The sequence below is a fragment of the Dendrobates tinctorius genome, unplaced genomic scaffold (genome assembly GCF_039654945.1).
Source record: "Dendrobates tinctorius isolate UK_male_01 unplaced genomic scaffold, ASM3965494v1 ptg000007l, whole genome shotgun sequence".
In the NCBI taxonomy this organism is placed as follows: domain Eukaryota; kingdom Metazoa; phylum Chordata; class Amphibia; order Anura; family Dendrobatidae; genus Dendrobates; species Dendrobates tinctorius.
The window spans coordinates 3120790-3135843 of NW_027361675.1; the positions used below are offsets into that span (position 1 = coordinate 3120790).

At 44.4% G+C, this 15054-nt stretch overlaps 1 protein-coding gene and 1 long non-coding RNA gene across 2 annotated transcripts in view; one reads left to right on the plus strand and one right to left on the minus strand.

Annotated features, from left to right (window-relative positions):
* CSMD2 (CUB and Sushi multiple domains 2) overlaps positions 1–15054 on the minus strand; it is a 1542159-nt gene that overhangs the window by 122398 nt on the left and 1404707 nt on the right. The window lies entirely within an intron of this gene.
* The window catches only part of LOC141086141 (uncharacterized), an 86718-nt gene that overhangs the window by 21647 nt on the left and 50017 nt on the right, over positions 1–15054 (plus strand). The window contains exon 4 of the long non-coding RNA XR_012231521.1: positions 5742–5985. This is a non-coding gene — a long non-coding RNA (uncharacterized lncRNA). The remainder of the gene's footprint in view (positions 1–5741; positions 5986–15054) is intronic.

Below are 15054 nucleotides of genomic sequence, written 5' to 3' on the forward strand. Positions count from 1 at the left end.
GTGAAACCATCTACTCTACACAGGTTGCCTGTTGTTATTATTATTATTATTTATTATTATAGCGCCATTTATTCCATGGCGCTTTACATGTGAGGAAGGGTATACATAATACATACAAGTACAGTAATCTTACACAATACAAGTCACGACTGGTACAGGAGGAGAGAGGACCCTGCATGCGAGGGCTCACAATCTACAAGGGATCGGTGAGGATACAGTAGGCGAGGGTAGAGCTGGTAGTGCAGCGGTTTGGTGGATTGGTGGTTACTGCAGGTTGTAGGCTTGTCGGAAGAGGTAGGTCTTCAGGTTCTTTTTGGCAGTAATATATAACTGAAAGTCAGAAGCGTAACCTGAAATTCCTCAACAAAATCTGTAGGAGGGCCTTTTATTACACTGAAGTCTTCTTATGTGGCATAGGAACATCCAGGGAGTTCTAGAAGCTGGTCTTCTAGGCTTTAGCTCATCAGCATGGCACATACATTAGAAAAAGGAATTTGTACTGCTGGGATAGCCACTTTAACTACATGTTCAAATTTTCTTAATATAATACACTACATTAACATATACGTATATGTGTCAGCAGATTACATGCACTACAGTATCCAATATAATTAAAAATAGGAGCACTGTCAGCTCCCAGGCAATATTCACTGCATATGTGCTTCACAATTAGAGTTGTACGTGGACATGGCTGCTGATGTTATAGTTTCTCTTTGTATCTTGGCTATCTAAAGCAATCAGCACCGAATAACATCAGTATAACGACATATTCTCACTGCAATCTGATTTGGCAGTGAAAGAAAATCACATTATTATTCAACGATAGTTACTGTCCTACACAGCGATACAGTCTTCTAACTTTCTGTGAAAAACAGTGCTGAGACTGGCAAGTTCCTTCAGATATAGTGCAGTAGCATCTATATCTTTATATCTAGTCTTCTGTCTCATTGCTGTTTTATATTACCGTGATGCCAGATACAGAGAGATGAATGAATCTTTAGAATACACAGTGCCCAATTCATCATTTGCGATTTTAAGAAGTCATTCGTCATTTTTTGTCCGTTATTCACTGATGTCTTTTCTAACCAAATTCATCAAAATGGTGCACACAGTTCATTAATTTTGAGCTAAATAAAAAAAATACTCTTTATTTTTGTCTTTTAATTTTTTTATTTTTAGCTCAAGGAGTAAAATGTTTTTCTAAAAAGGTTGCAAAATTTGCACCCAAATTTCAGTAACATATGAAATCACTTCACGGGAAGAATGGAGTACATTTCCGATAAATTTTACAACTTTATGAAAAGTTGCAAATTAATCAGGCAAATCCTAAACTCGGCCCACAGTGGTGAACTTAAAAATAACAAACACAGAAAAAATGACTTAAAAAAGTGCAAATTTAAAGTTGAATATAGCGCAAAAAATAAAATTAAAAAAAGGCGTAAAGCACACAAAACTCGTCAAATAACTGCAATAAATGCAATAATGAATCTATCGCATACTATCTTGACCTGAATCCCTTTAAATATCAAATCTATCAAATCAATTCTCTTGTATATGAGTAACTATTCAGAAAATCTATTATACCCTTGTTATATAAATCATGCTTTTTACAGAATCACGTATACCAATAATCCAGTCTGAACATGTATAAACATGACTAAATCACTTTTGGACCATCTTATAAATGCATGTATGGCCTAGTATGGGACTACATTGTGCATTAGTTGTGCTAAACTCATGGAAATTTTTTTTTTAAGCAAACTTGCATCCACTGCAAAAAAAATCTGACCAGACTATGGGAGACTCATTGTATTCTAGGAGACTCTTTTGGCCCAGTGCTCTACATAAATGAGGGCAAAATAAGAACCATAAAACTAGACATATATAGCATGGCGTGTTCCTGTCCTCCAGGCCTTGGGTCGGTTCTCTCTTTGGTAAAGGAGGACCTGACCCGGAAGCTGTAGTGGTCAGGTGCTTCTGGCTAGAGGACCTGACCCGGAACCAGTAGTAGTCATGTGCTATATCAGGCGACCTCCCCCTATGGGAGGTGCCTGATTATTGTTGTGCTTCCTGGCTGGGTCTGCTGTGTCCCTGCTTGGCTGTGCGCTGTTCTCAGGTCCTCTGCTCTGTTTTGTATTCTATTGTGCTCTTAGCACTTGTTCTGAACTCTCACTTGCTTCATGCTCAGTTGTGCCTCCTGGCACACTCTCTTATCCTGTCCTCTGTCTCTTGCTCAGTCATGCCTCCTGGCACTCACTCTGTCTCTGCGCTCCATTACACCTCCTGGCACGACTGCTGCTCCATTCAGTATTCTGTCGTGCTCCTTGCACGTGTCCTGCTTTGTTTACCTATGGACGTATTACTCGCTACACGCCAAATGTGCTCATGTGTACCTGTCTCGCACTATCCTGTAGTTAGCGCACTTCCGTGTACACACCTGGTATTCCTAGTATCCAGTACCGTCCTTCAGACATACTCACCTGTGTCTCCTGTGAGCCGTCCCTCTCGATACCGGCTACCGTGGTACTCGAACTCCTGGGTCTGCTCCTAACGGTCCCTGTATAGGGGTCGGTCCCACCTGGCAGTTCGCCCGGGGCCCCTCAGTGCCACGGCCCAGAGGGTCCACTCCTGGAGTTTCCGGCTCCAGCCCATCCACGCTAACAGGAACATCTGACAGGAGGAACTCCAATGTAACTTAGTACTAGAAGTACTTCACTCAAAGGTGCTATAAGAGGAGACATTCAGAAAAGGCACATATGTTGGCGGAGTGTTGGAAGGGAGTATTCCATCTGGCCTGGAGGTTGACTGAGTCCCTATCCCAGAGGACACGGCACGGAAGGGGGCACCTGTTCATACAACAGACTGTGGAGGACACCAGGGCATGCAGTTCCAAAGCTTTACTCACTTATTCCTGCGCCAACCTGCCCAGCACTGCTACATCCCTCGCGCCTGACACTACATCATCTAAGTGTCACTTCACCTACACTGCCCTGGGACTACAGCCCTGCCTGTGGAGGGCTATAACATCACTGCTGCACCACACCATCTGTCCCAGAGGATCTGTCAGCAGCATCGTCTTACATCTCTATTGCCGAATACCACAGGTGGCGTCACGAATCACTTAGAAACTTTCACTACCATCAGCACACTGAAACAACCCCTTTTACAATGGGCACCCAGGGCCACTGGCCGGGTCCCAGCTGCCGTGACATCTCCCATTGAAACTCATCGGGCCCGGTACCGAGTACCCCACAGCCCTGGGTGTGAGGGCGTCCCAAATAAGCATTTGTTCAGCTTAGCTGTGAGACAGGGCTCAGAATAATTTTCTCTGGTGGTCCTATTCTGATGCTAAATGATGTAAGACTGTTATGAATGAGTCACCGGAGGAGAAAACAAAAATACAAGCTAAGTCCAGAAAACCAGAGAGGTTGGTAGCTATCGGATTGCAGACCCCTGATCCTATTCACCACAACTAACAGTAGCCGTGGGGGGTTCCTACGGTGCCCTAGACCCCTCGTCACAGCTGGAGAACTACATAAGCCTAAAGAAGGAAAGGGGAAATCTAAACTGCCCCAGAGAAGACCCCAAAGCACTGGACAGCCCCCAACATGTATTGTCGGTGAAAAACAGATGAAAGCACAAACACAGACAGAAAGACAGGCAGAGCAAACGATGGGGCCCAACTAACTAGATAGGACAGGACAGAAAAGATGCTGGCTGCAATCCGCAAAAAACCCTACAAAAATGTCCCAACCGTCTGATAGGAAAAAAGGCCCTGAAGTCGCTAGACTTCAAAATCACTATATCAGCACTCAGGTATATTCTGAAAACAGAGCAAAGAGATCAACTGATCATAGACAAAAATGGAATTCAGCCAGTCCCAACCAGGACTGGCTGAATGCAAACACTAAGGAAACCAGACAAAATCTCATGGAATAATAGCAAGGCAAAAACTTAGCTTTTAGTAGACAGGAACTAAGCTGGATGCAAGAGCTCAGAGCAGAAAGGATCACCAGCAAACCCTGCAGGGCGTCGGCTGCCTTATATCCACTCAGAAATTCCAGATGTCCAATCACACTCCGCCTGTTCAGATAACAGGTTCTTCCCATCCCAATTAATTTCACTACCTCTCTTCACCAGCAGAGGGAGTTCATCAGACATCAAAGGTGAAGGGGAAAATGAACTCACAACATAAGACATAACCTCTGGTGCCTCTGGAGTTATATACAGTGGGGGAAATAAGTATTTGATCCCTTGCTGATTTTGTAAGTTTGCCCACTGACAAAGACATGAACAGTCTATAATTTTAAGCGTAGGTTAATTTTAACATTGAGAGACAGAATATTAAAAATAAAATCCAGAAAATAACATTGCATAAATTATGTAAATTTATTTGCATTTTGCAGTGAAAAATAAGTATTTCATCCCTTTGGCAAACAAGACTTAATACTTGGTGGCAAAACCCTTGTTGACAACCACAGCAGTCAGATGTTTTTTGTAGTTTATGATGAGGCTTGCGCACATGTCAGGAGGAATTTTGTTCCACTCCTCTTTGCAGATCATCTCTAAATCATTAAGATTTTCAGGCTGTCGCTTGGTAACTCGGAGCTTCAACTCCCTCCATAAGTTTTCTATGGGATTAAGGTCTGGAGACTGGCTAGTCCACTCCATGACCTTAATGTGGGGATGGTGTTCATTGGGTCATAGGCAGCATTTCTCTTCCTCCAAACACAGCAAGTTGAGTTAATGCCAAAAAGCTAAATTTTTGTCTCATCTGACCACAGCACCTTCTCCCAATCACTCACAGAATCATCCAGGTGTTCATTGGCAAACTTCAGATGGGCCTGGTAACTAGTTGATTAGGAGCATCTAACTGGTCTGTAGGAGTCAGATCTCTTTTTGGTTGGTAGGGGATCAAATACTTATTTATCACTGCAAAACGCAAATAAATTTATATAATTTATACAATGTGATTTTCTGGATTTTATTTTTGATATTCTATCTCTCAATGTTAAAATTAACCTACCCTTAAAATTATAGACTGTTCATGTCTTTGTTAGTGGGCAAACGTACAAAATCAGCAAGGGATCAAATACTTTTTTCCCACACTGTAGAGGCAATGCACTTGGACCAATGTAAAACAGACTTCTTCAAGTACCAATGACAGGCTACACATACAGTATGGTTGACATTTTAAACTACAATGGAATAAACCACAATACAGCAATGCACAGTGGATCACCCATCGTATTTTGTAAAGACTTCTGAAGATGTCGTCAACAGATTCGGTGCGTCTGATGAAAAGCTTCAACCAATCCATAAACATAGACTTACGTGAGTAGGCTTTTGTATCCAGAACGGTATATCATGAATGCGGAAGGGATTGCAGATATATGAATCTATTACTTTCTATTCTTTTTACAAAAATGATTTGATAATCAATTCTTTCTATCTTTCTGCACTTCGAGATCTGGACCCTGCAGTTCACTATTTCTTTGAGATGTAAAACCAGGCACACATCCATCAGTTATAAGTCAATGCGTGTGTTTATTAATGATATATTTATTAAATAATCCTGCAAAGCTGATTTTTCATTTCACTGGCATTATGCATAAATCCTGTAGCAGGGGTATATATGAAACGGAGCGGCATTGTGGTAGTTTATAGGTTAAGTAGCCTGTCCAATCCATTTAATACACAGCAAGTTCTCCTACAGATAACCGGTTGCTTTGATATTCCAGGTATACCGACTCGGCAGGAGTTCTGTGTGAATAAGAAATGGATTGAAGGTTTCCAGCTATGCAGTAAGAGAAGAGAGTTGGGTGGGACACCTCAGTCCATGGCAGGATCTCACAGCCTTCACCTGCTGCCCAGCATGAGGTTTTCAAGATATATCAAACGTGATGCCTGATGAGACCGTATGTGATCTCTTAACATCCTTTACATTCTAAGCATCAAGCTTCAAAAATCAACAAAAAGCAATATGTAAGTGTGGTATTCTAAGAGTATTCTATTATACAGAAAGAAAAAAGATGGAGTCCGGTCTGCTAACTCCTTAGATTTTACTCCCTTTATATTTGCTTCATATTACACTTTCTTGTTACAAGTTTTTACAATTACATAGGTAATAAGATTCAAAATGGACATAGACCCATTAACTAAAAAGAAAAAGCCCTTGTTGTTCCATAAAAAGACTAAAAACCTTTGGTATTCAATACTTGAGTTACCTTACATTAGCTGGAGGTACAAATTCTCCGGGACCGTTAAAGGAACCAACCTATCTTAATAATAATAATAATAATAATAATAATAATAATAATAACAATGTATATTTATATAGCGCCAACATATTCCGCAGTGCTTTACAATTTAACAGTCAAATACAACAATCAAAAGTAACATCTTTAACAATAATACAGTATTCTGTCCCCGGGGCCTGTGGCTGCAAATATGGCTCTGTGAGATGCTGGATCTCTTCACCTTACTTACAATTGGCGACAGTCGCAGATAGCTCAACTCAGCTGCCGGCACACATGTTATGAAGAATCCAGAAGAGACTTTGATTTCTTTAAGAATTCTTGTTGAATGCATACAAACAGCAGCAGGTAAAATAGACTTTCTTCAGACAGGCAGAAAGCAATACAGGGGGAGAAGAAGGAAGCTACATCACACCCAGAAGAGGGAGACAGGGAGACAGAAGGGACAAACTTCATGGAACGGAGGATTTCAGCTATGCAAAACACAGGAACACATAGCAACAATAAACAATATGAGAGTCTGCAATACAGCATGTAAAATGTACAAGACAGTCTGTAAAATGTCTCATTCATGAGACATAACATACAGTGATTAAAGCAAAATAAGACGGCCCTGCTTGTGAGAGCTTACAATCTACAATGAAGTGGGGGAGATACAAAGAACAGGTGTGTTTTTACAGTGATGTGTTTACATTGATGGTCCAGCCATCTTAAGGGAGTGGGGGATAGATAGAGATAGTGAATGGGCTACTCCCGCACGCTTACACATAAAATGACTGATTAGGGAACATGATAGGCTGCTCTGAACAAATGTGTTTTGAGGGAGAGCCTAAAACTGTGCAAGTTGTGGCTGGTCCTAATTTCTTGGAGTAGAGCATTCCAGAGGATTGGTGCAGCATGGGAGAAGTCTTGGACTCGGGAGTGGGAGGTACGGGTTAGTGCACAGGTTAGTCGAAAGTCGTTAGCAGAGAGCAGAGGTCGGTTAGGCTGATAGACAGAAATAAGGGAGGAGATGTAATGGGGTGCCGCACCGTGTAGAACTTTATGGGTGAGAACAAGTACTTTGAATTGGATCCTATAATGAATGGGCAGCCAGCGTAAAGACTGGCGAAGAGCGGATGCGTCCGAGAACCGAATAGCCAGATGGATGACCCTGGCTGCTGCATTAAGGATGGACTGAAGAGGGGAAAGTGGAGTGATGGGGAGGCCAAATAATAGAGTATTATAGTAGTCCAGGCAGGAGTGGATCAGGAGGATTTTTGTTGTTTCCATGGTGAGAAAAGGGCGGATTCTAGAGATGTTCTTTAGGTGTAAGCGGCAAGAGTGGGCAAGAGATTGTATATTGGACATGAAAGAGAGATTGGTATCAAACATAACACCCAGACAGCGTATCTGCTGCCGGGGTGTTATTATGGTGCCACTCACAGAGAGGGAAATGTCAGATTTAGGGAGGTTGGTAGACGGCGGGAGTAGAAGAAGTTCAATTTGGAAAGGTTGAGTTTCGGATAGTGAGTGGATATGATGTTGGAGACTGCAGACAGACAGTCACTGGCGTTCTGTAGTACAGCGGGGGTAAGGTCAGGGGATGACGTGTATAGTTGTGTGTCATCAGCATAAAGATGGTACTGAAAGCCAAGTCTGTTGATGGTCTGTCCAATTGTAGAGAGAGAAGAGAAGGGGGCCAAGGACTGAGCCCTGAGGTACCCCGACAGAGAGAGGAAGAGGAGATGAAGTGGAGCCAGCGAACAAGACGCTAAAGGGGCGGTCAGAAAGATAGGAAGAGAACCAGGAGAGAGCAGTGTCCTTAATGCCTAGAGAGTAGGAGATGGAGGGCAACAGTGTCGAAAGCTGCAGAAAGGTCGAGGAGAATGAGCAGAGAGTGGTCACCGTTACATTTTGCTGTCAGAAGGTTGTCGGTCACTTTGATGAGAGCAGTTCCTGTTGAATGTAGGGACGGAAACTGTGATGGGTCTAGGAGGCAGAGAGTGAACAGGTAAGGCGGGAGTAAACCAGACGCTCCAAGAGTTTAGAGATGAAGGTGAGATTGGAGACTGGTCTGTTGTTGTTTGTGCAGGATGGGTCGAAAGCTGGTTTCTTTAATAATGGAGTAATGATAGAGTGTTTGAAGGAGGAGGGGAAAATGCCCAAGGAGAGGGAGAGATTAAAGATTGTAGTTAGGTGAGTTGTGATGACTGGAGAGAGAGACTAGAGGAGATGTGAGGGAATGGGGTCAGCAGTGCATGTAGTCGGATGAGAAGAGAGGAGTCTGGAGACTACTTCTTCTTTGATGGGATCAAATGTGGAGAGTGAGCCGGGGAAATGCAGGGAGGGATGGGAGTCACTGCACTTGGTGGCTGGGAGCGGATTTCCTGATGGATATTATCTATTTTCTCTATAAAGTGGGAGCCAAGGTCATCAGCACAAATGTCTGTGATAGGGGCTTGTGCTTTCGGCCTGAGGAGTGAGTGAAAGGTGTCAAAAAGTTTCTTGGGGTTGTTGGACAGTGAGGCGATCAGGGGGGTGAAGTAGGTTTGTTTGGCAAGGTGAAGGACAGAATTATAGGTTCTTAACATAAATTTGACGTGGATGAAGTCTTCTGGTGTGCGAGTTTTCCTCCATAAGCATTCAGCACTCCAAGAGCATCGCTGGAGAAATCGAGTTTGTGATGTGAGCCAGGGCTGTCTTACTCTGTGCTTGGAGGTTTTGCAGGTGTGGGGAGCTACTTGGTCAAGGGTGCTTCCGAGAGTGTCATTGTACTGATGTACAGCCAGATCAGGACAGGAAAAAGAGGAGATTGGGGACAATGATGTGTAGGGTGTCTGCATGTGTATGAGAGTTAATGGCTTGTAGATTTCTGAATGTGTGGTAGGAATGTGCTGGGGTGGGTGAGGATTTGTGAGCAAGAAGGAGAGAATGTTGTGGTCAGAGAGGGGAAGCGGTGAGTTATCTAGGTAGGAGATTGAACAGAGCCGGACAAAGATCAGGTCAAGGGTGCTACTGACTGTGTGTCTCGGAGGTTGAGAGCTGTGAGAGGCCGAGAGAAGTGGTTAGTGACAGAAACTGGGATGCAGATGTCGAAGTGGGGCTGTTAATGGGAATGTTGAAGTCTCCCAGGATAAGGGTTGGGAGTTCTGAGGACATTACGTGTGGCAGCCAGGCAGAGAAGTGGCCAAGGAAGTGGGTGGGTGAGCCTGGGGTCCGGTATATGACGGCTACTCTGAGGGGGAGGGGATGAAAGAGCCTGATGGTGTGGACCTCAAAAGAAGGGAATGAGAGTGATGCAACTGGGGGAATGACCTGGAAAGTGCATTGTGGAGACCGATGTATGCCGACTCCACCACCAAGTCTGTTTGTGGGTCTCGGGGAATGGGAGAATTGTAAGCCTCCATGGGAGATGGCAGCAGGTGAGACAGTGTCAGAATCCTGAATCCAGGTTTCAGTGAGGGCCAACAGATTAAGAGAGTTGCTCAGAAAGTAGTTGTGCAGGAAAGGAAGCTTGTTACATGCAGACCGCGGAGTCCAGAGGGCACAGTTAAAAGAAGGAGATGAAGGAGTGCAAATAATATTAATAAAGGGAATCTGTCACCCCTTTTTCGAATATGAACTGCCGGCACCGACAACAGGGGCTTGTCTACAGCATTCTGTAATGCTGTAGATAAACCCCGATGTAACCTGAAAGATAAGAAAAAAGAGTTAGATTATACTCATCCGGGGGACGGTCTGGTCTTGGTCTGATGGGTGCTGCGGTCCAGTGCCTCCCGTCTTCATACTATGCCGTCCTCTTCTTTCCTTCCTGCCGTGGCTCAGGCACACTGCTCTGCTCTGTTGAGGGCAGAGCAGAATACTGCAGTGCGCAGGCGCCAGACCTCTCCCGGCACCTGCGCACTGCAGGACTCTGCTCTGCCCTCAACAGGAAGGAAAGAAGAGGACAGCATTGGGAGGTGCTGGACTGGACCGCGACACCCATTGGACCGGACCGGATGCCGGGGTGAGTATAATCTAACTTTTTTTTTCTTATCTTTCATGTTACACCGGGGGCCTATCTACAGCATTACAGAATGCTGTAGATAAGCCCCTGATGTCGGTGCCGGCAGCTCATATCGAAAAAAGGGGTGACAGATTCCCTTTAATAAGGTTAGTAATGTTTCATTGTGAGGTAGGGTAGGAGTTGAGGGATGGTGGACTAGGGTTGGGGGAGATGTCAGGGAGTAGGAAGATAAAGAGCAAGTAGTTATTGGAATTGTTAGAAGATTTTTGTGCGATGTGTTTGGGCAAGATGGGCTGAGGTTTTTCAGGAAGGGGAGAAATGCACAGGAGCTGTACATGGGAGAGGAATGGAGGGAGGGGCTGATGTGTATGAGTCGTGATGGAGGAGGGATGGGGCGGTGAATGTGAAACACAAATGGATAGAAATAAGGCACATGGATAAAAGGGAGTACAACGTTTGTTTACCTGACTCCTGCCCTGACTAACTGCCACGGAATAACTGCTTCTTCTTAATGATTAGCTAATGGGATGCTTTGTTGAAGGGAATGCGCATGCAAGCACCCCACACTGCGTGCACCCCGTAGGATGCAACGAAATATATAGGCCACAGTACAGGGTCAGGAGAAAGGGATTGTGTTCCACAACACATCATGTTGTTTATGATGTTAAAGATCATGTTCCAAAACACTATTAGCCTGCAGAAATAGGGTTAATTTGATGGTTATTAGCGTTCTAAAGATGCCCGTGCACCGCAGTGAACGCAAAGCTACCAGGAGGAAATTAACTTAATTCCTCCCAGCAGCCTTTGACTTTCAGTCATAGAGGAGCGACTGGCATAGCTTCCGTCACCGTTCAGTACATAGTGAGCTGTGTTTGTAAGCATGGCCCGACCCATTGACTGATACCCATCTCTGTGGGGTATCAATGCAGATGCTACCATCAGTCAATGTGCAAGGGAATACTTGGAGCTGACTGTCACTGTATACCGAGCGGTAACTGAAGTCACATGGGCACTCCTCTATGACTGAAAGCCGAAGGCAGCCAGTCAGAAGAAAGCTCATTTTCTCCCATGTAGTCGGACTTTCAGTACAGTGGTCAGGCAGCTTTACAACACTTTTAATCAGCAGATTGACCCCATATCTGCAGGTTGATAGCATTTGGGGACATTCCCTTTAAGGCCATAGGCATTGAATAAATGTAAGCCAAACGTTAGTTCGTCCAACAGCTTTCCCTCTTATTTCTTCTGTACACATGCACACTTGGTTCAGCTGAGCATATACAGTCTCTCAGCAGAAAGATACTGTAGGAATAAGTGCTGCCAGACATAAAAAAATATGCCAATATATAACAGCACGGCAGAGGATGAAAGCACACTTGTAGGGTATATAGGAGTCTATGGTTACATTTGAAATATGAGCTGCAAGCTTTCAGAATTGCAGGGATAATGCTACCTTACTTTAAGCAAACTTACAAATTTCTACAGTTTTATTAGATATTTGACCTTTTTGTCCAAAGAAATACTTAGCATCCCAGTATTATGCATAATAGATGTATCCCAGAAATGAACATAATATAAAACTCTTAGTTGTCTGCATTTGTTCCACAATCTATTCCCTATTTATTCCCAGAAATCTGCAAGCAATCAGCAATTTTAGGTTGTAGACAAGTTGAAAAATATCTGTACTTATGATCACTACTTTTATTTGTATCAGATATGACCAGTAGAGTTGAGCGACTTTTGGTTTTTTAGGGTCGAGTTTCGTTTCGTGAAACCCGACTTTTCCAAAAGTCGGGTCGAGCAAGATCGTCCGATTATAGGGAAAAGTCGGGGTCGTCCCGAAACACGAAACCCAATGTAAGTCAATGGGGAATAAAAGTCGGCAGTGAGAGGAGGACAGGAAACACACCTACAGTGCCCATTTGAATGCCAAAAGCATCAATTCTTCTTACTTAAGCTTGTCAACCTTAATTAACTTCATAATACAAGTTACGCACTGAAAAATGGGGGTTATTTGGCTAAAGTTGTTGGGGGGTAGGACTGGCTCCAGGTTTTCATGTGCCCTGGGCGAAAGAGCGCCCCTTTAACACATACCACAACTCATCATGCTCCGATACGGCAGAGAAATAGCGGTATAGTACAATGAAAAATACTTCACTTTTTACATCTCATGACGAGGCCCATCTATTTCTCCATACAGAATCATTGGTCCCATATAATGTTTGAAACAGTGTATGATGAGCTCCACATAATGCTACAGTATATGTTGGTCCCCATGGATGAAGCTCCACTGTCTCATGGGCCCAAATAATGCTCCAAACATAATGGGCCCCATTTCTAATGCTCTAGTGTATAATGGGCCCTGTAAATGCTGCTCCAGTGTCTGATGTCCACCTTTGGAATGTTCCAGTGTATGGTGGGCCCCATCTATCATTCTCCAGAGTATAGTGCTCCCCAAAAATTACTGTCCCAACATTGAAAACAATCAAATAAGTCTCCTCGCTAGGGAATCCCTGTACTAGTCTGGAGTCTGGACTCCTCGTCGTCCCCATCTTCCATCTCACTGCACAGTATTTCATCCTTGCAAGTGCTGTGATCCTGAGCAAGCAGGGGGGGCCCACTCGTTGGTGACGGCACTGGAACAGGGCCCCTGATAGTACGGTGGTGTGTCTGATGGCGGGTGAACCGAACCTGCACTTTCATCTGCAGCTTCCTCTTTGTCACCGTGTAAGATGGAACTGTATATGGGAAGAGTAACCTGAGTTTCATCAGGGTCAGATTCAGGCCGGGTAGCGTGCGAGGGGAATGTAGTGGTCTGGGTCAATGTACCAGCAGATTCATCGAGCAGTGGCTGGGCATCAGTGCACTTGTGTCGCCCCCAGGAGTACGGTCGCCACAGTGGCATTACCTTCCTCCTAGGGAGTGTGATGTCATGCTTGGGAGCAACGAAGGATCTCTCTAGCAGGTTAACTGATTGGGCGGCGTTATTCCCACGAGTCATGACCCTCCAAACAGCGTTCATGAAGGCAAAGTGTTTGTTTTACGTGGGCAGTATGGTTGCAAAGCTGAACCTTAAAGGAATGTTCAGAAGGGCACCACCAGGAGTGGAGCCTACTGCGTAATTTGACTCAACACGGGCAACCTCAACAATGCCAGCTACAGAACAGATGCACACATTGCAAGCTTAATTCCGTTAACGAACGAGACTCCTTCATGCCCCGCGGTCCGAGTCCGGCTTACTAGAGGGACACGTGAGGTTCTGGCACATGAGATTGGCCAATAACTGGTGTGTCATGCCCTTACATGTCCATGGCTGCATGTGCGCTACACTGAAAAGGCCAGCATTTGTCGCTTACAGGTGCAGATAACCCGCTGAACAACGTTAGTGATGGGGATCTGTGATTACAATTATTACCCGCGAACGATGATTTCCCAGTAAGTGCAGGTCAACCGCAGTTCCGGAATTAGGCCTAACCATCATTCCTGAAAAAATTAAAAACTTACGTGTGCAAACCACAGGTGCTGTAGCTTGCTTAACAGCTCGCCAGCCGTTCTCACGCCCAGTATGGATTACACGTGATTGCACAAAGGTGAGAAAGGGTACCGTATCCCCAGATAACATGTATGGATAGCGTACACATTCAAAATATATGTCTATACATCAGGAGGCAGGCTCAGATGGTGTTAGGCCCAGTATGGATTGCACGTGATTGCACAAAGGTTAGAAAGGGTACCGTATCCCCGGATAACATGTATGGATAGCGTACACATTCAAAATATATGTCTATACATCAGGAGGCAGGCTCAGACGGTGTTAGGCCCAGTATGGATTGCACGTGATTGCACAAAGGTTAGAAAGGGTACCGCATCCCCGGATAACATGTATGGATAGCGTACACATTCAAAATATATGTCTATACACCAGGAGGCAGGCTCAGACGGTGTTAGGCCCAGTATGGATTGCACATGATTGCACAAAGGTTAGAAAGGGTACCGTATCGCCGGATAACATGTATGGATAGCGTACACATTCAAAATATATGTCTATACATCAGGAGGCAGGCTCAGATGGTGTTAGGCCCAGTATGGATTGCACGTGATTGCACAAAGGTTAGAAAGGGTACCGTATCCCCGGATAACATGTATGGATAGCGTACACATTCAAAATATATGTCTATACATCAGGAGGCAGGCTCAGACGGTGTTAGGCCCAGTATGGATTGCACGTGATTGCACAAAGGTTAGAAAGGGTACCGCATCCCCGGATAACATGTATGGATAGCGTACACATTCAAAATATATGTCTATACATCAGGAGGCAGGCTCAGATGGTGTTAGGCCCAGTATGGATTGCACGTGATTGCACAAAGGTTAGAAAGGGTACCGTATCCCCGGATAACATGTATGGATAGCGTACACATTCAAAATATATGTCTATACATCAGGAGGTAGGCTCAGATGGTGTTAGGCCCAGTATGGATTGCACGTGATTGCACAAAGGTTAGAAAGGGTACCGTATCCCCGGATAACATGTATGGATAGCGTACACATTCAAAATATATGTCTATACATCAGGAGGCAGGCTCAGACGGTGTTAGGCCCAGTATGGATTGCACGTGATTGCACAAAGGTTAGAAAGGGTACTGTATCCCCGGATAACATGTATGGATAGCGTACACATTCAAAATATATGTCTATACATCAGGAGGCAGGCTCAGACGGTGTTAGGCCCAGTATGGATTGCACGTGATTGCACAAAGGTTAGAAAGGGTACCGTATCCCCGGATAACATGTATGGATAGCGTACACATT